The 21,576-nt window shown below is 44.0% G+C and overlaps 2 protein-coding genes across 2 annotated transcripts in view; one reads left to right on the forward strand and one right to left on the reverse strand.

The window, feature by feature from the left end:
* Positions 1-21,576, reverse strand: part of LOC138370860 (uncharacterized) — a 300,961-nt gene that overhangs the window by 112,977 nt on the left and 166,408 nt on the right. The gene's annotated exons all lie outside the window — the stretch shown is intronic.
* The window catches only part of LOC123753343 (zinc finger protein 84), a 110,546-nt gene that overhangs the window by 69,864 nt on the left and 19,106 nt on the right, over positions 1-21,576 (forward strand). Inside the window, exon 2 of the mRNA XM_045735339.2 lies at positions 18,159-18,292. The gene's annotated coding sequence lies outside the window, so the exon portion shown is untranslated. The remainder of the gene's footprint in view (positions 1-18,158; positions 18,293-21,576) is intronic.

Below are 21,576 nucleotides of genomic sequence, written 5' to 3' on the forward strand. Positions count from 1 at the left end.
TTTAATGTGGAGGAGTTAATTCCTGTAGATTATCATGGCGGCATCAACTCTGACCTCCTAGGTGACTCAGTGACCGTGACCTGTCCTCCTGGTTAACTTGTACAGAGGTGTAACTTTTACATTGTCTGCCGCCGCCTGCCTGGCGCCTGTGGGTTGTTCATCCTCCACGTGGCCTGTTCATGCTGTTATGATGTTCATATTGCACTACTATATACTGCTCTCTTGTTACAATTAGCAGAGAAAATACGAGAGCAACCGTACAGGGCCTGGGAGCAAGGTCGAGTTAGAGTCCTTAAGGGTCTCTTCTCAGACTAGCCTCACCTGGTCCTGGTCCACGTTGATCGTTGGAATCTCCTCAATGATTTAACACTTTAAGAGACTCCTAGGGTCCTCATCACATTTATAGTTTAGAGAATTAGGCAACTCGGTGTTGGAGACACCTGGAACTGAAGGCTTGAGTAAATAGTTGGCAGTATTCAGAAGTGGTTCAACGGAAACACCGCATAAAGCTTAGCAGTAGTTTATTTATTAATTTAACCACTAATGCAAAGGGTGCTTGATTTACTTTAGACTGGCGTCAGAAAGGCTATGGTTGCATTAGCGAGACTCTTGACGTCTGGCTAATCGACTCGGATCCACTCGTGACGAAACACCTAACTTAACACAGTTGTCAGCCAATCATTAACACAGCAAACCTAACTGCCGGTATGCAAAGGGATTACAAGAGTTCCAACTGGATACTCGGGTAATGATGATATGCAATAACTCAACAATGGCACTGTCAATGGGACAGGCGATAACATGCACAATAATAATATCTCAATACTAAATGTGTGGTATATGTGAAGCTCACATTCACAGACGAGAGTAATGTGATACCACACAGATAAACACGCATACACCGTTGGGGTGTCTTCACCTATACCTGTCAGGTATGAGAAGGTGAGAACTGTGGTTGATCCCTCAGATCATCACAGACAGACACAATATAACAATGACAAGATCTTGTACTTACAGGTACTTCTCTTATTCACTCAGTCAGGGACATTTATGCAAGAACTCGTAGGTGGCCTGATAGCTGGTTTCCTCGTTATGATGTGAGACCATTGACGATAGGCTTTCCCACAAACCGTACTTGACACGGAGGGTACTCGCAGGAGGGCGAGCTGTATGTCTAACCGACACATGCACACATTTATGGCACTGGCGATGAGTGAGGTGGTGACGTCACATAGTGTGAGGCAGGGCGGCTGGCGGCTCGAGGTACCAAGGTACTGAGGTACTAGCTACACGCTCTGGACAGTGGTGGCTGGCAGCTGCAGGTTATATGGTACCAAGCGGTACACTGTGGTAAAAGTCACTGTTACGGCCCTATTGGGTCGCAACTGGGTTCTTTCTCTGATCTTATTAGAGTTTGGGTATCCGGCCCCAAGTTAGTAGTGGCGTTCAAGGGGTGTGTTCCGTAACGCAAGTAAATTAAAGGGGAAGGGATAAAACTGCACTGAATTAAATATATATTCACACCACCACCATAAATAAATATATAAACAGTCACACGCTGTTACTATTACTACACTTATTTACAATCACTTGTCTGCCTCCGAAGACTCAGGACATTTCACGGTGCTCAAGACGAGTAGCCCTGGTCCTCATCTCGTTGCCTCTCGATTAATCCTTAGATTCTCGTAACGAGTCTACCCTGGCCACAGGCCAGTCAAATCACCGTCCCACTGGGTGCGCCGTCGTGGAGGCCTTCAACCACAAATCCAGCCTTTAGCTGGCAGGTTCCAATCAGCTACGCTGCGTAGGCCACTCCACGACCGATACTAGGGTTGCGAGCCCTAGGCAGGAGCCTCGTGTGATTTCACAGATCACTCTCCTCACCACAACACCCCAGTGGCTAGTCTTCTCCACCAGTCAGCCCCGGGTACGACAATCCCTGGTTCTGCCACCTCACAGGCAGGCTAACACAACAGTGTTCATCCGGGGGGTGACTCACAGCTTCTGCAGCAAATGCGTGGAGATACTACGGCTGCCTTTGGGTAGACTGCCCATCGTCCAATCCAGCAGTCCCAGGTCGACTCTGTAATCAGGCACGTCATCAGTACTAGGGACACTCTAGGGCACCTCACAGGCTTAGACACAAACGCCCACCTATCCACTCCATAGATGGCGTTGCAGTCTAAGCATCACCTCACCAGAGGTCAGCAGCGGCTATGCCACGAGCTGATTAGGACGGGAAACCAGCCCCTGTGGCCGGTATATCTCGTCCTCACTAGATGGCGTCGTCCATTTGGAGGGGGTTTCGGGAGCTGACCCACAGATGGCGCGGTCGTCACTGCTCCGTGCTCGGACGCTGAGCTCGGGTCCGTAACACCTCCCCACCAAAAAGAATTTGGTTTGGGTTTCTATAAAAGACAAAACAAACCAAATTAGTACATAGGTACTCTTCCAAACGGACTCACGTACATTACGAACTGGAGTGGCGAGGATGTCTTGTCCACAGAACTGTCCTAACGAGAAACTCTGGCACAATGGCACCTTGAAGATAGAAGGCAATGGCCTGCCTGATGTGCCTTCATACAACCTCACCAAGATGTTAATCAGGAGCACAACCTCACTAGCCTCGAGTAAGGATTGGTATAGACACAATCTGGGGCGACTCGACACTTCCCTGTGTCGTGGCACCGATGATGGCTGGTCACAGATGGCATTTCTGGTACCGGTCCAGTAGTCCTTCAGGGAGATGGGAACCTGGAATACAGGGAATAAAAAGAATAGTCTGATAATTTAGAGTGACAGCGACAGTGGGTAAGTCAATACTTACTGCACACTCGCCTACTAGGCCCACACCTAGTTCCAACAGAGCTGCTTGTACACCGCAGATGGTGTCTGCTCTGCCACCGTCAGGTCGACCAACGTTCCGCATAATGCTGCATCCAGGCTCAGCAATCATGCGGGGGGTGTCAACCTGTCGGAAACAGTCACTAATATCACATATCGTACCTCCTGTATCTATCATCACCTTCCAGGTCCCTCCTTTGACTGCAACACTCGCAGTGCAAATCTCCAATCCCCGGGATCCCTTCGCGATGTTTATGGGAGCCATCATCTGTCGGGTCATCCACTGGTCCTTACTGAGAACACACACAAGAATAAAACAAAATACCGCTAGGAAACATTTGGTTAACTGAGGGATAAGCTTCCTGAGCCTGTAATGTCCATAGCCGGCTATAACCATTAGCCTGGTTTGGACCGAAGAGGGCACTAAAACCTTCGCACATACCTCACATACCTCCGACGTCTGGGGAATCTCTGGCCGGTTCAATGAACGCTGTATCTTGCCATACCGCAAGTATTCATCAGCCTTCGCTCCAGACTCTTTGGTATCCGTGGGTGCTTGTATACGAGGTCTCTCTTCTCGCTCAGTTGCTTCTGCCTCCTTAACCTCATGTTCCTCGTCGGGAGAAGAATCAGGAGACTCTGCTAAAATACTGTCAACCTGTTGGTGAGAGGAAGGATTAAACATATTATCTAATCTTACGTCTGCCTGTATCTGGGTATTACCAATGCCTGCTGTTACCTCAGACCTTGCTGTTCCGGCTGACTCGTCCACATTCCTGGGATGTTTGTAGTCCCAACCTGTTACCAAGTCGTTGGCTAGTATCACGTCAATCCCAGCTATAGGTCCATCCATCCATCCATCCAGTTCCCCCCCCCCCATCCATCCATCCAGTACCTCTCCACCATCCATCCATCCAGTCACTCTCCACCATCCATCCATCCAATCCCTCTCCACCATCCATCCATCCAGTTCCCCCTACCATCCATCCATCAAATTCCCCCAACCATCCATCCATCCAGTTACCCCCAACCATCCATCCATCCAGTTACCCCCAACCATCCATCCATCCAGTTACCCCCAACCATCCATCCATCCAGTTACCCCCAACCATCCATCCATCCAGTTAGCCCCAACGATCCAGTTCCCCCCACCATCCATCCGTCTAGTTCCCCCCACCATCCATCCGTCTAGTTCCCCCCACCATCCATCCGTCTAGTTCCCCCCACCATCCTTCCAGGCCCCTCACCATCCATCCATCCAGTGCCCTCATCATCCACCCACCCAGCCCCCTCTCACCATCCATCCACCCAGTCCCCTTGCCATCCATCCATCCAGTGCCCTCATCATCCATCCACCCAGCCCCCTCGCCATCTATCCACCCAGTCCCCTCACCATCCATTTAGTCTCCCCCCCCCCATCCATCCAGTTCCCCACCATCCATCTTGTTATCTTCCTAAATACAATATCCAAGCGCGATCATCACTAAATGGGAGACACTGGTAAACTGTGCACACCTCGTCCTGCCCCTCGCCCAGCTGAACAGAACCACGTACTTGGTGGACCTGTACATTTATAAACGAATTTCGAATACCGAGGCAAACAACGAGTACCAGATTGAATTTTTCAGAGAAATTGACTACGAGTACCGAAAATTATGAGTACCGAGGTTCCACTGTATATGATTTGTGTAGTGGAAGGGTTAATAAATGAATGTGAATATAAAATAAAGAAATATATTACTTAACCACCGTGCTGCGGCGAGTTTATTGTGAAATTCATTCTGTGCGCATGAAATAAAGTGTTCCCCAAAATTATTTTTTCTTCGTAAAATGATAAACTCCCTTCCCTGAACATGTATATGTAAAAAATAAATACCAAATTCCACTTACTTTGACTGTGGGGACGTGGACAAGGTGCGCTGTGACGTTATCATGGGATGTTCGCCCGTGCGTGACTCGCCCAGACATGGTCACGCGGGCCATTCAAGCACCGGGTGTTGCCACAAATATATTTTCAATTATTTGTATTATGTATTTCCAATGCGGTTTTATTTGTTTTTTTATCGTACATAATGCATATTTGTGTCCCTTACAATATGTATACAGTAGAACGTTCATAATGTTCCATGGAACTGTGATACATGTGTCAGTAATGTGTCCACAATAAATGTTTATTGTCGCAATATTACTTGTTAAAAATTCACTGAAATTACAATATGTAGGTTCACATACTATTTACACAGTAACACACTGTATTACACACTCAATACTTCGGAAGTGAGTAATAATCAACGAAATTCAATAATAAGTGAGTAATAAAGTGAGTAAGAAAGTGAGTAATAATCACAGGCAGCTAAGTACATGGAGTCCAAGCATGTTATAGCAAAACCAAAGTAACCATCCAAAATCAACTCAATCCATCTCAAACAAATTTCAAAACAATCCTCTACGGCTGTATCAGTGCATGCTGCCCGCCACCGCGCTGCCTGACGCAAGTTTCTTCACAACATATACCCCCAGTCCATTCTAACCAATCATGTCTCCTAAAAATGTGGCTGCGCAGGGAAATAAGGGCAACAAACCCCTTAAGAAGGCATCCATCCAGGCCAACTCTAACAACCTTTGTGTTTCTCCGTCTGGAAGCTCTGGGGTCCGTGGTGGCGGTGCTGCCCTCCCCTCCTCCCCACTGAGCCAGGGAGCGGTGTCCTCTCAATCCTCTCCTATTAACACGCTAACATCCCAGTTTACGCAATTCAAGCGAGCTTCCGGTTCCTCACCGGATTTCCCTAACTGGACCGAGAATCAGTGGTTCAAAAAGTTGTGCCTAGTCCTCGAGTCTCAAAATGCTATCATCTTGAGTCTTCAAAATGAGAATCTAGCGAACCGTGCGAATCTCCAACATCAACAACAAGAAATAACCCTCCTCCACGAGGATATTAGAAACTTTAAGGCTAGCCAAGACCAACTCCAGCATGACTTGAATGATCTCCGTGAGGAAAACAATCTTCTGAAAACTGATGAAGCCATAAAAAAAACAGGAGGAAGCTCTCAGCAAAATGACTGCATGTATCAGTATATTATCCGCCCAACGTTCCGTCTCCCAGGAAGAACAAGACCAACAAAAGCTGCTAGACTCTGTTATTGTGTCGTCCCAAGATATACCTGTGGAACGTGAAGGTGAAAAGTGTGTCGAAATAGCTCAGGCTCTCATAAAAAACGAATTGCAGGTCATTCTAAACAAAACTGACATTATTGCTGCCTACAGAGTAGGCAAAAAGAATCCATCAGGTCAAAACCAGCGGAAAATTCGCCTGAAGCTGACTTCCCAGTTCATGAAATCCCATCTTGTCGGGACAGCTGCATCCCAACGGAAGGGATTATACATCAACGAGTGCTTGACTAGGAACAGACAGCAACTCCTCTACCGCCTGCGTCAAATCCGTCAACAAAACCCAGATGCGATTCATCAGTGCTTCGTTAGAGATGGATTGATAAAGGTGAGAAAGACCGCAGAGGGCAAAATGTTTACAATTGCTAATGAAGAGAACCTCAACACTTTCCTCTCCCAATGTGGTTTGTCTCACCATATTATCACTCTCAATGAATTAACTTAATTAACCCCCTTGTCAACTAGTGGGGCTAGGTATCCTAAGTCTATGTGTTTCATTTTTTGACTTAATTTTTAACTTACTCTTCACTAGTCATTTACTGAACTTAATTAATTGAGTGCATTAATATTTCTTCAGGTCTTATTAATTATACAGTCATAACTTAACTATTTATAGTTAATAATCATTAGCTTAAATTTGCCTATGTTTATTATTCAACTTTTTCTTTGATTTCATTTATTACCTAGGTTGCCTAGCCTCACCATACTCCCTTACTCCATTGTACCCCTGTAAGCCCCTTGTAAGCTACCTCATTTTTTTCTTTTGTTGTTCATTTTGTGTTTGTTTTGTATAGAATTGTTTATAAATTTTTCCCCCTTTTATAGCTTAATTCTACTTTGTAATTTGCCTTTCTTGCCTTGTTTTCCTGCAACCAGCTTTTTTATGCAGACAAGTATAGACCCAGAACTAAACCTCTTATCCACTATCTATGACAATCATCACTTTAATGATCTAAATTGCCGATATTTTGCAGCACATGATGTAAACAATGTATTCACTCATAATCACAATATCTCTGTAATCAACTTGAACGTTAGATCCCTAGGTAAACACTTCGATGATGTTAGTGCCTTGATTGAAACTATTGAAAACAAATTCTCTTTTATTATACTTACTGAAACATGGTTGAAGGAGGATACTACTCAACTCTTTAACATGCCTAATTACTCGGCAATTCACAACTGTCGTCAACTTCAGAGAGGTGGTGGCACTGCTCTTTACTACCACCAAGAACACCAATTTGACCTGCCCGAAACGCTGCGCGTGCTAGTGGCTTTACAAGACTGTAATTACCATATTTGTATCCTCACATTCCTTATGTACATTCTTGTATATGCATAAATAAATAAATAAATAAATAAATAAATAAATACTAACATGCTTAAAAGAAATTAGAACTAGAGACTGCTGTGGGGAGTATATCTTTGCCAGCTTCAGAGTCAAGGGTACCGAGTCTGTCCTGTCTGTGGGTGGAGTCTATAGAATTCCTAACACTGATGATGTGACGATAACCTCTTACAAGAGAGATTGAGCCTGCTCTTCCCTACATCATTACGTCGTTCAAGTACAAGATACTATATAGAAGATACGTCCACCAGTATCGCCAAACATTTTGCCCAGGAAGCAAATCGTACCATGCACACCCCGACACCGGCTACAGCCGCCGTAACCAGCAAACTGCTCATCCTCCGCCTGCCTGTTGCTGATTGGCTGGTGTCTCGCCGCACCTGCACTCACGCCACCACCAAGAGTCGACGTCTGGGCAGCAGCACGCCGTACTCGTCAGAATATCTCTGTGCTCCTTGGTGTTGACATCTCTCGCTAGTAGACTAAGCCTTGGCTTTCGTGTACTAAGGGAGGTGGCAGCTTGAAGCCAGTATTCCAGCACCTCACTTATTTGCTATCACTATAATTTGCATTCTTGTCTTAGAGTAACTTTTCATTGCCAGTAATTATTCATGTTATTTTGTTTGTTGACTTGTCCTGAATTTTATGAGATATTGCCTTTATTCATGTCTTGTTTTCTAGAGTAATTAAAATTTCATTGTTTATATACTTTGTGTTTGTGTCTTCTCATTACCTTACCGCAGACGAAAGGACAAACCTCTTTTTTTTTTTTGTTATGTGACGAGGCCCTGCCCCCAGCTTTTGAAATAGCCGAACACCAACGCTTTAACGTCACAAATTCCTAACGCTGATGTGTCCGAATTCAACTCAAACCTTAGAAATCTAATACTCGATAACAGACTGAACAAAAACCATCTAATTACTGTATCGCAGGGGACTTTAATATTGACCTCAGCGAGCCTGAACACCCTACTGCTGTTAGCTTCCTCAACTGTATGAATTCCTGCTTCCTCATACCCTTAATCACTAGACCTACTAGAATCACTGATAGTACTGCCACGACTCTAGATCACATCTGGACAAACATAACCTCTCCGCTTACTTTAGGTATAATCACCGATAGCACTACAGACCATTACCCCACATTTCTCTTAACTAACATTAGCAAACCACCTCTAGAGTCAAAGGAGTTAAGTTTTAGGCTGCACAGTGAAACTGCTATAGACAATTTTATAACTGCTGCTGATAATGTCAACTGGGAGTCCGAGTTAGGTAACATAGGGGACATCAACCTAGCAGTGCAATCTTTTCTTCAAAAAACTCTTAGCCTTTATAACACCCACTGTCCTATGCTTACAAAACAAGTCACAACCAAAAGGCTTAACAATCCCTGGCTTACAAAGAGAATACTTAAATCCATTAATAAAAAACATGACATTGAGAAGAAGTATAGGTTAGGAATTGTCTCCAAAGAATTCTCAAAAAATTACTCATTATTGCTATCTAAGATAATTAGACGAGCCAAAACTAAATACTACGAAGATAAATTTACCCAAATAAAGAGCAACATTAAAAAAACTTGGAGCACAATTTCACAAATATTGGGATCAAAGAAGACTTTAAATAACAAACCAACACTCCTTTCCAATAACGTTGGTCAGCTTTCAGCCTCAGATTCTGCTATTGAGTTCAATAGGTTCTTCTCTTCCATTGGGTCATCCCTTGCAAATGATATTCCATCTTCCAGTACTGACGTTAAGGACTATCTTACAGGTAACTATCCACAGTCTCTGTACCTAAAGCCTATTAATTCCACTGACGTCAATGAGATAATCCTTTCCCTTAACCCTCAAACCGCTAGGGGCCCAAATGGAATTCATACCCACAGGCTCAAAAAAAAAAAAATCCAAAAAATTCTTTCGTCTTATAGAAGTGTTCATTTTTGTTCCCTGATCACGGAAAAAATAGCAAAAAAATCGTAGGTGGCATATTTTAGCCGAAATAGGGTAGGGAAGTGTGGCAAAAAAGGGGCGTTGGCAGAGCCTTCGCCAGACAAGGTCTGCTCCGCCCGAGCTGTCAGACGGCAGTTGCCACAAATATATTATTACCTAATTATTTCAATGTCTCTGATTTTTTCTTAATTTTTTTGCAGTAATATTATTCCATACAGTGAATTGTGGTATATTTATATTATAAAATGTGTGAACCATCGCTGTACTCAAAATTATGGTGTGCATATTAGTGATTCAATTATTATGTTAATAAAACAATAAACAAATAGTTTTGCTGTTGTTACACTATATACACAGGTTATATATAAGTATTTGCATGTTTTGTACACCATAACAAACTACTAAGTTGGTCTTGTGAGTCAAAAAGCAACGAGGAGTGATCGCCAAACACCAGCGAGCCACTCACTGCCACTCCATCCCTCAACACCACTTCACTCACCCTCATTCACCTCCCACAATACTCTTTCTGTATTTATTCACTATACACAGACGTTATATATACGTATTTACATGTTTTGTTCACCATAACTGTACATCTAAGCTTGTATGGTGAGTAAATGCCATAAGACGTAGCTACTCACACAGCTGATCGGCGGCCGCCCTCAAGGCCAGACGCACTAATATTTGTCCTCCAACAATATTGTTTGTGGTGTTATTACGCTATATACACACATTATATATAAGTATCTACCTGTTTTATTCACCATACCTGAACAAATAAGCTGGTATGGTGCCCAAAGACCATAGTGGCCATCAGTAAACACCATGCCAAGTCGTGCAGACGACGCTCCTCCCTCACCAAAATGGCGGTTCCCAACCTCCTACTCTCGCTGTTATCACACGTTATATATAAGTATCTACATTTGTGTTCACCATAGCGAACCACTAAGCTGGTATGGTGAGTGCAGTCAATAAATGGTGGCCACACACAGTCAGAAGATGATGCCAGAACCCTCCCTCCACAGCCTTACTCCTCCCTCCATGGAGCACAGCGCTAAATATCACCACAATCCTGCTATTATCAGTATCCTGGTCAGTTTTATCACAGTCAGGGGGGCTTCAGTAATACTATCACTGCTAAATAATAGCAGTATCATTTATATTATGGTATTTGTAGGCGATGCTCTGGTCACAAGCTGAACAGCGGTGCTGTGAGCTCGTGCTGCGTGCGCCAGCCATGGTGGCTTGCTCAATACTGACGCTGTAACACCCAAGAATGTTGGCCTGGATTTTTTTTCTAGGTGGCATCTGGCAACTATTGGTCGTGGCTGTACTATAGCTGCCCCTATCCCAGGCGGGGCGTTTAAATTATAGCGCTAGACACGAAATCATATATAAATGATGTGCGCGGTTTCGGTTTTGTCACTGATATCATTTATATATGATATGCACGGTTTGAGGGATAAAACCAAGTCTAGTGCCCTTGAGGAGATACCAACTTTAATTTACAAAAAAGCCTCCAGATCTTTAGCCCCTGCTATTGCATTGCTCTTCAACAAGTCACTTGAACTCCAAACCTTTCCAGATACAGTATTCTAAAAAAAAAGTGAGAGTAACGCCTGTCCACAAATGTGGTGATCTCACAGATGTTAACAACTACAGACCTATATCAATCCTGCCAAACTTGTCAAAAATTTTTGAAAAACTAATTTATAAGCAGCTTTACTCTTATCTAGCCAAACACAATATACTTAGCCCTTGCCAATATGGCTTCAGACCCAAAAAAAGCACTAACGATGCACTTATTAGTATGCTTAACTCGATTCATACAGCTCTTGATAAAAATGAGTTCCCTGTTGGGTTATTTGTGGACCTGCGTAAGGCTTTTGACACTGTCAACCACCAAAACCTTCTTCTTAAATTACATCATTATGGAGTCAGAGGGCACTCCCTGCAATACCTCAAATCCTACCTTACTGACAGGCTCCAGTATGTTTCTGTGAATAATACAATTTCTCCCACCCTACCCATCAACATTGGTGTTCCTCAGGGCAGCATACTTGGCCCTCTCCTCTTTCTCATCTACATTAATGACCTTCCAAATGCCTCCCAACACCTCAAACCAGTTCTATTTGCTGACAACACAACTTTCATTTACTCCAGTCCTGACCCCCTTGCTCTAAATGCCACAGTAAATACTGAGCTAAATAAAGTCCATCTTTGGCTAACTGCCAACAAACTCACCTTTAACATTGACAAAACTTTCTATATTCTGTTTGGCAATAAATCCTCTAATCAAATAAATCTCAAAATAAACAATACCCAAATTTGTAACAAATTAGATGGCAAATTCCTTGGCATTCTCATTGACCACAAGCTGAATTTCCAGGGACACATTTTAAATATATCAAAAAAAGTGTCAAAAACTGTTGGCATTCTTTCTAAGATCAGATATTATGTACCCAGCCCTGCCCTGGTGATTCTCTATTACTCCGTCATCTATCCATATCTCAACTATGGTATTTGTGCTTGGGGTTCTACTACCCAAAATCATTTACGTCCTCTAATTACTCAACACAAAGCTGCTATTAGGACAATATCCAACTCTGGCCCTAGACATTACTCAGTACCCCTACTCAAATCTCTGAATATGTTAGACATTAAACCACTGCACATTCTCTCATGTGTATTATACATATATAAAACGCTAAACTGTAACGCCAATCCTGACCTCAAAAGCTTCATAGAAGGTTGTAACAGAACCCATGAGCACCACACCAGAAATAAATACACTTTTGATATTCCTAGAGTACGACTTAATCAAACTAGAAATGCTCTACAAATCAAGGGACCCAGATTGTGGAATGACCTTCCCAACCATGTTAAAGACTGTACTGTCTCCACTCGATCATCCGGACTATATGGGAAGGACCCCCAGCCGGATTATCACATTTTTCGGATAATGGTACTTTTTCACCTACGAGTCCAAAAGTGGCAATTTCCAACTACTTTTATACTACAAACAACATAATTTGAATTGCCTTGCCACATATAATTATTAAATATTCAACTAGAAACCTCAACCTACCTTGTTGGTGTTCGTCTTCTTGATTGATGCCACACATCTTGAAGTTAAGAATTCTTAACAATTTACGTAACTTATACTAACACAACACTAAAATTAACACTTAAAATTACTGTACAGTTCATTAACCCTTAAAGTGCGCATCACTTCATATGAAGTGTAAATCGTTTTACCAGTCAACTGCGCTTCACTTCATATGAAGTGTATGGGTACCGCGCACGATTTGAATGGCCCGCGGTGTAGCTGGGGGTCCCATACGCTGCCCAGGGGCTCTAGTAAACAGCGGCCATTTTGAAAAAAAATCCAGCTCACGCTCCGATGGCATGGGAGGCCTCAGTTTAGCGAGAGTCACCATGGCGAGCGCACGGTCAAACGCCTCACGGGCACGCACCACTCAGTCCCTCACCCCAGAGCAAATAGCCCACAAATTATTCTCTGAAGGTGAAGAAAGTGTATTTGACGATTCAGACAACGATGAGGATTATACACAGTTGTCGGGAGATAGTAGCAGCAGCAGTGAAAGTGAGAATGACCGCCATGCCATGGCGAGGCCTATACGCTCTCCCATGCCTCCTCGCCCATTTTCTACCCCAATTCTACCACGACCTCACAGTTCCTGTGGATATTTTCTGTTTGAGGGTGACGAGTCAGAGGGAGGTGACTCCTTTTCTGGGTTTAGTGACTCAGATCAAAGTTTTATTGAGCCTGTGGCTGGTACCAGTGGTGTAACTGGGCGAGAAATTGTCGCGTCAGCAGCATCTCGCCCAGCCAAGCGCCACCGCATGGCACCACATGAGGGACCAAGACCCTCGTGTTCACGTGCACCCACCTCACGTGCACGTAGCCGCCGTGCTTCTCGCAGACGGTATTCAGCTCCTGGTCGCCGGTATGCATCGCTTCCTCGCCGTCTTTCCTCTGCATCTCGCAGGACGCCTGGTGTACTTGAGTGGAGTGATGGTGACGATTTTATTCCTAATATTCCTCACTTTGACGATAAAGATGTAGGGATTACAAACCTTTTCCCTAATCAAGGTGAGGACATGGCTGAGATGGAATATTTTACAGCATTCTATGATGAACCACTCATGGAATACATTGTACACCAAACGAACCTGCATGCTGCTTACCTGATTGAGAGGGAAATCACAGAATTTTCACGACTGCAGCGTTGGAAAAATACCACAGTGGCGGAAATGTATGTGTTTTTGGCACTCTGTTTGTTGATGAAGCACTGTCACAAACATGCAATAAATGACTATTGGAGCAAGGACAAGACAATACCAACACCTTTATTCGGGAAATATATGTCACGAGACAGGTTTCAGATACTCCTCAGGTGTCTACATTTTGGAAGTGTTCAGGACCGAACACCTGATGATAGACTGTGGCGAGTGAGGCACTACATGAACGATGTTATTGGAAAATTCAGAGATTTTTACGTACCAGCACAGAAGCTGGTGGTTGATGAATCTCTCATACTTTTCAAGGGACGTGTTCCATTCAAACAGTACATTCCCTCAAAACGAAACCGATTTGGCCTGAAATTTTTTGTTCTTTGTGATTGTGAGACAGGATACGTGTTACACATGATTCTGTACTCGGCTAGTGATGTAGACATTCCCGGTAACGACGAACATGGATTCTCGGGGAGTGTAGTGAAGACCATCATGGCTCCGTGGATGAACAAGGACACATTTTATACACAGATAATTACTACACAAGTCCCTTGCTAGCTCGGTTCTTACTAGAAAATAGAACCGGATTGGTTGGTACAGTAAAGCCACAACGAAGGGAAATGCCTGTGTTTGACAACGACATTGCAGTTGGTGAGTGTCAGAGAAGGAAAAGTGATAACATTCTGTCAGTTCGGTGGAAAGACAAAAGAGAGGTGAACTTGTTGACAACAATTCATGATGGAACAATGGTGAACAGTGGGAAAGTGAGCCATAAAACAAACGCACCACTATATAAGCCAGACTGTGTTTTAGACTATAATATCAACATGCGGTTGATTGATAAATCAGACATGATGATTGGCACTGCAGAGTGTGTGCGGAAGACATGTAGGTGGACGAAAAAAGTGTTCTTCCATCTTGTGGACATGAGCATGCTGAACTGTTTCAACATGTACCTTGTGAGAACTGGACGTAAGCCCACTTTCCGTGACTTTGTATTTGATGCTGCAATACAGTTATTAGGAAAGTTTGCAAAAGATGTCCCAGGTATTCAGCGGCCCATCATAAACCCACTGTTGCAGCATGCTGGTACTCCACGCCTCGCTCACACTGAAGGCTTCCTAGCACACAAACTTAAGTATTTGCCACCTGGTGTGAAGCGTGCAATAGCCCAACGTGATTGCTTGGTGTGTAAAACAACGACACGTAGAGACAAGAAACGGAAGCTTGTGCAAACATGGTGTGAAACGTGTGGTATCCCATTATGTGCTGTCGACTGCTTCAATGACTACCACAGTCTAGAAATCTTCTAAGTGTGCTTCAAAGTGTGTATAGCGTGTGCGAGTGTGTAAATATGTAAACATATAAGCAGATAGCGTGTGCGTGTGTGTAAATATATACAAATATAAGCAGAACATACAATATAATAGACTGTAATGACATATTATATTGCCGTAATTGAAAACATTTGTGTGCGCCTGTGTATACTCAAATATGCAACAATTATTGATACAAAATATGTTCAAACAGTATTTGAAACACAATTAGTGAAAAAAAAATTAGATAAAATGCGCTTAGACATTGTAAATAAATAGCGCGAAAATATATTTGTGGCAACTCTGGCTGTTTGAGGACCGCGCGCAACACCTTCCGGGCGTGTACTGCATGAGCGAACATGCAGATTGTGACGTCATCGCAGAGCTTCTCGGCTCTATTGCAACAAAAGTAAGTACAATAGATTTTTTTTTTTATTTTTCCCGTGATCAGTGAACAGAACTTAACAGATTAGCAAAAAAAAAAAAATTTTTTTTTTTTTTTCAAAATGACATGCGCCTGTGTGGATAGCAGGATATTAGACCCCGAGCATGTTAAGGGTTAAGCAAAGTTAGTTTTGACTGCCAGCTGCTGAAGCCTCACTGGTTGAAGGCATTTGGGTTGCCTGTAAGGCCTCGCTTGTTGAAGGCGCTTGCATGTGCCTCACTTGTTGAAGCGCTTGCATGCCCTCATTTGTTGAAGGCGCTTGGCTTGCCTGTGACGCCTCACTTGTTGAAGGCGCTTGGCTTGCGCCTCACTTGTTGCAGGCGCTTGGCTTGCCTGTGAAGCCTCACTTGTTGAAGGCATTTGGCTTGCTTGTGATGCCTCAGTTGTTGAAGGCGCTTGCTTGCTTGCGCATCACTTGTTAAAGGCGCTTGGCTTGCCTGTGGCGCCTCACTTGTTGAAGGCATTTGGCTGCCTGTGACTCCTCACTGGTTGAACAACACATAACTTGTCTTTAATTGCTAGGACAACCTTCTTCCTCTTAACACCTCCAGAATGATTGATGCTGCTACCAGACATAGTCTTGGCCAAAAATGTTCAAAGTTACTATGAAAATAAAAAAGTTATTTAAAAAAATATTTCACTAATGGAGCAGCACTGTGACGCCGCACTGGTTGAGGTGTATAACAGTAACTTGTCTTTAATTGTTAGGACAACTTTCTTCCTCTTAACACCTGCAGAACGATTGATGCTGCTACCAGACATAATCTTGGCCAAAAATGTTCAAAGTTACTATGAAAATAAAAAAGTTATTTAAAAAAATATTTCACTAATGGCGCAGCACTGTGTGTAACACGAGGGACGGATGCACATGGGTTGACCAGTGTTGGACAGGTCCACTTGGGCTGGGGCAGCTATATCGCGTTACGTAGGCCGCCAGGAGGAAAAAAACTCACAATATTTTTGAAGGAAACTTCAGCCTGTGCACATTAATTTTAGGAAACTTATTTATTTGTTATTACATAATTACTAGTACTTATTTCATTTGTTTTTGGCTATGATTAAGTGTTCTAAAATTAATGGTAATTCCTGTACCTAGGTGGTCCCTTCCGATGCACCCCTCCCACCCTCCCGACACCACCCACCCACCCCACTCCTTCCTCTACCATGCGTCTAGAGCCACAGAGGGGATTAATACAGTATGGCCGAATATTCATCCGGCCAAACCAGCTTTTATCCGGTTCCTGTGGCCATTTTGGCCGGATATTGTGATAACTTTATCCGATTACGATTTTGGCCGTATAAGGGCGTTTTCCGGATGTTTGAATCCCGGATAATCGCGGGGTTACAGTACCTCTCTCAACCAGTTTAAGATAAAAACGAAGCTATACCTAAAAAATTCCCTGTAACCTACCTTACCCCTCTATTGTCAACCAATGTCTGTTTTTTTAAAGAGCGCTGTTTGTCGACAGAATTGTATTTGTGCTGCTTTTTCAGCTATGTTTTCATTCCATGTTTTCATTTTACTCTTTATGCTCAATTAGTATTAAGCTTTAGTAATTTAAGTTTTTCATGCCCGAAACGCTTTGCGTAATAGTGGCTTTAGGCATTGTATATACTAGCCCTATCTATAAATCTATCACTCTTTGTAAAATCTCTTGTATGTACCTTCCCTAAATAAACATTTGATTTGATTTGATTTGATTTGAAATAGTCAATGGTGCACAGCGTGACTTCGCTCTCGGTGCACCAGGTACAGATCGATTTTCACTTCCTGTTTCTTCGTTCTGTGTGCTTGCAAATGAAGCACTCACGTACACCCTTGGCTTTAGTACCTGTAGGTTGTATGTAGCCAAGCTTGTAAAGCATATGGTAGTATTGAAAAGATTATAGGAAAAGATCAATTTGTAAGGTAGTCTTGAAAAGATCGCTTTGTAAGGTCCCACACAGGAAGAGATTCAGCTAGCCTCAAAGAGTGTCCATCAGTCAGGAAGAGATTCAGCTAGCCTCAAAGAGTGTCCATCAGTCTGGACAGGCATTCAGCTATTATTGAAAATATCTATGGAAAACACCACCATGGAAATGGCTAACACTGTTCACCTTTGCTACTTGTATCAGATGCATCATCACTGAACGTAGAAAATGATTAATCTATGTATCATCTATATAAATTGGAGATAGTATAGGTGGGCAAGGGGTGATGCTCAGAGCTACAACTGGATACGCTCGCTATATCATCCTCATAGGTGCTGTATCGCTTGCATCCGACCTTTGTGTTAGGTCCTTATTGCGCCTAGCTTCACCAATATTATGACCCTTATGTTCTTCAAACAATAAGGTTTGAATTTCACCGACAGAGCATGATATTTCAACACCACGTCGGACAGGTGTTTGGGAGCCAGAGGCGCGTGCGCCACCCATGGTTGCTCTTTCAGTCCTAACCCAGCCAGCAGCCCTAGGGCATTCTGGGATTTTTTTCCAAGATGGCTGCCTCTCACTGGAGGTCCTAAGTGTCCATTTCGTACACAACCAACTTCGTATACATTTAGAATGGGTACCGAAAAATCAAAATGAGTTTTCTCGTTTGCCGCAGTTTCCCACTGACCGAGAATGCTCGGTTGGCGCAGTTAAGTACTTAATACTGTATTATAACAAACTATAATTATTTCACAAAATTGCATGTACAGGCTGTACAGTGTATTTCTCTGCTAAAATAGGGGATTTCTTTGCACATGTGTATTGTATCATGATGCAACATGTGTTGATGGCGGGTAATTCTATTTGTTTTCCTTGATGCTTGCCAACGGTTATATATTTTCTTTCACAGATTTCACTGCCTCTCTGAAGTAAAAGCCAGTCGCACCCACTGAAGCATTTACAGTCAGGCATCCATAGTTACATGCAGTCACGGGCAACCACAGTCATTAATAGCTGAGCAGACCAAAGGTTAAAGGGTTTAAGGTAAGGTCTTCGAACATGAGTACAGTGCACCCAAATTCTTTACATTGCTTTGTCATTCTATGGTATGATTTGGATACATTTTGTACATGGTTTCTGTTTTTATATTTTCACTTTTCCGTAGCGCGTGAGCTGTAACTTTTTTTCATTAACCTCTGTGCTGAGTGACTTTTATTGTGACATTCTGGTGGTGTGCCGAAATTGAGGTGTATTCCCCCTCCCCCCTCAATTTTTTTCTTTGGATATTGATAAAATCCCTTCCCATGACTTGTACATGTAAAAATAAATAAATAAATATATAAATAAATAAATAAATATATATATATATATATATATATATATATATATATATATATATATATATATATATATATATATATATATATATATATATATATATATATATATATACTTTTTTTTTTTTTTTTTCATAGGGAAGGGAGTACCACCTCTGGCTGGAAGAAGGGGGACCCATAGCCTCGGAGGAAACCACACATAACGCATTGGAGGGAATGTGTATTCCCTCCAATACAGTTTCTGTGTGCTTTTCTCCTACCACCCCCTTCCCTTTTTTTTTTTCCTTTATTGTGTATTTAAAGGTTACAAAACATACAAGACAAATGCCTAAAGGTTATGGATCTCTTAAAGCTCCTCCGCTTCTGGACAGGAACCGAGGACGCAGCAAGCATTTCCCTTCTGGATCGCCACACTGAGACGCTGAAATAAAAAACTGGAAGCCCTTGGGTCTCTGGTGACGTCAATGAGCTTGGACCCCAATTCCTTGAGAAATCCCAAGGCACTCTTGCCCCAGGGGCCATGCATCTCAGACGCTATGGGAACAAAGAGGTATTGACCTTCCAGTCGCCTGTACTTGAGTGATTTTGCTGTTTCCCTGTGGTTGGCCGCCCCACCTGCTTGATCAGCTCCGAAGTGTACATAGGTGTCAGCCAGGGTGGATACACATGTGTAGTCCCACACCAACTGTCTACCCTCCTTCCATGAGTATATGGTGATGCCATCAGGGCGAAGTGCTGGGAAATCCGGGTTTTGGACCCCTAGGATGCGAGGTTCTCTCTCCGCTGGGCACCCAGCTGAGACGAGGCTTCTCTTGATGATGTCATTGACCTCGTTGTGTCTTGCATGCCAGCCCTTTGTGCTTCCGCAATGCAACCCATGCAGTCCGTATTGGTCTGCTTCCACCCTGTTGCAAATACACTTGTATTCAGTGTGAATTGGGGCACCAAGGCGGAGGGCCACTGCTACACGAAGGGATTCTGGATCTAGGCGCGTGCCCATTGCAGACATGGGTACTGCCAGGAGGAAGTCTCCTGCATGGGGGGCACGAACTGCTCTGAGGCGGGCTTTCTCCTTGTCTGATGTTGCGACGCTTAGCATGGCATCAGCTACTTTTTCCACTAGAGGGTGGTCCCAGCCGGACTGTTTGTGTTGTTTTGTTGGCTCTATAATGGTTTCTGGGGCTGCAAGAACATTCCACTGATTTGAACATTCAGTGAAAGCAGGATCGTGTATTCCTGCTGAATCTCTCAGGGTTGCAGGTAAAATATCTCTGACGAGGTCGTGCGATGCATGAGAGGAGGAAAGGAAGGCTGGTAGAGCAATTTGGGAGGCTGTGCGGACACCAAGGCCGCCGAGTCTTACAGGAAGGGTTGCTTGCTCCCACTGAGAGTCGTCCAATGGCAGGTTCAGGACTTTCACCAGCATGGACCTCAGAAGGGTGTCATACACATTTAACTTAGGGCTGCTGTAGGATGGAGAACATCTCAGAAAGTAAGTCAACTTAGGGAGAGACAGGCATCTTGTAAGGAGAAAGAGAGCATCATGGGCATCAATCTTGTCAATCCTGTCCTGCATTCTCTTTAGGTCAGTGATTTTTGCAGCCAGGACCTCCTCGATTGCTCGTGGGCCAATGGGGGCACCCAAGAGAGTGCAGTCCGGTGGCTCAACAACGAGAATGTCTGGAAGAGCATTTTGTATTTGCCCAGTGATGTCTGGGTTGCGGGAGATTATTTCACATTTGGATGCATTGAGAATGAGGCCTAAGGCTGCTCCCTGCTCCTGGATTTTCCTTATATCCCCCAAAATGGTTTCCGGAGTTCCAGCTAGAGTGCCATCATCCAGGTACCAGATGTTTAGCTCGCTTGTCAGACTATCAGTGACCTCTTTGATAGCTAGGCAGAAAAGGAGGGGGGCTAAGGGGTCACCTTGTTGGACACCTTCACAGGAGTTTATTTCATGCTCCCCAAAAAGAAGCTTAGAGTCCCCACTGTAGCACGATCGGATGAATGGGTAAAGGGGACGGAAATGGTTGTGTACAGCCCTGAGGACAGCGTCTCGTCTGACTTGATTGAAGGCATTTTTGAAGTCAAGCTTTACTAGTGCCTTCTGGTCCGGGAGATCAGCAATGTAAGCCCGCGCTGCATGTGCTGCAGCTTCACAACCTAGGGGAATCCCAAACCCGAGCTGATGAGGTTTCAGCAAGGTGGCTGCTTCCTGGCTGATAGATCTCACTGCAGCCTTAGCTACAAGGCGTCGGAGGGTGTTGCCAACGGCAATGGGCCTGATACCTCTATCCTTCTTCTTTAGAGCACAGAGTGCTGCTCCATAAAAGACAGGCCTGATGTCCTCAGGGATGCCGCCAGCCAAACACATGTTGGAGAATCTGGTAAGTTCCACTAGAAGGTCCTTTGCAGCATCTCCAAGCACCGGGTTCAGCATTTGTTTGATGTGCTGGGGTCTTAGGCCTGTAAAGCCCCCTGCTGAACCTGTTGGGAAAGACATGGCTGCTTTGTACACCTCAGATTCTCGAACAGTCAAGGGTTCTATGCCAGCATTGTTTTCCTGGGGATCCCTGCTGCTGTCGGGGGCTCTGGGTGGGTGCTTGTCTTGAAGAGCCTCTGCTGTCGTGGCATTCCTGGGGGCAATAGTGTCATCGCTGGTCATGATTCTGATGGCACCTGTGGTATTGCCCTCTTCAATTTTCCTGGTGATCTGTGCTCTCATTTTGTGGTTCTCAGATGAGTTATTGTTGGTCGTCCTGCGGCTGGTGTTCTTGGGACGAGGGGGGAGGCGGACCAGGTTGTCTGCTCTGGGGAATTCATTAAGAGCTCTGATTACAGAGGTTGCTAATGACTTGTCTCTCCTGGGCGGTAATGCTAGGCATGCATTCCCAAATAGAAGGAGATTGTGCCATGCTCCAATGGTTCTAGGAGCATTGTTGACCTTTGTCAGCAGACTGGTGAGTTTGGCTGCTGCTTGATGACGGGCAG

The sequence above is a fragment of the Procambarus clarkii genome, chromosome 33 (genome assembly GCF_040958095.1).
Source record: "Procambarus clarkii isolate CNS0578487 chromosome 33, FALCON_Pclarkii_2.0, whole genome shotgun sequence".
NCBI lineage: Eukaryota > Metazoa > Arthropoda > Malacostraca > Decapoda > Cambaridae > Procambarus > Procambarus clarkii.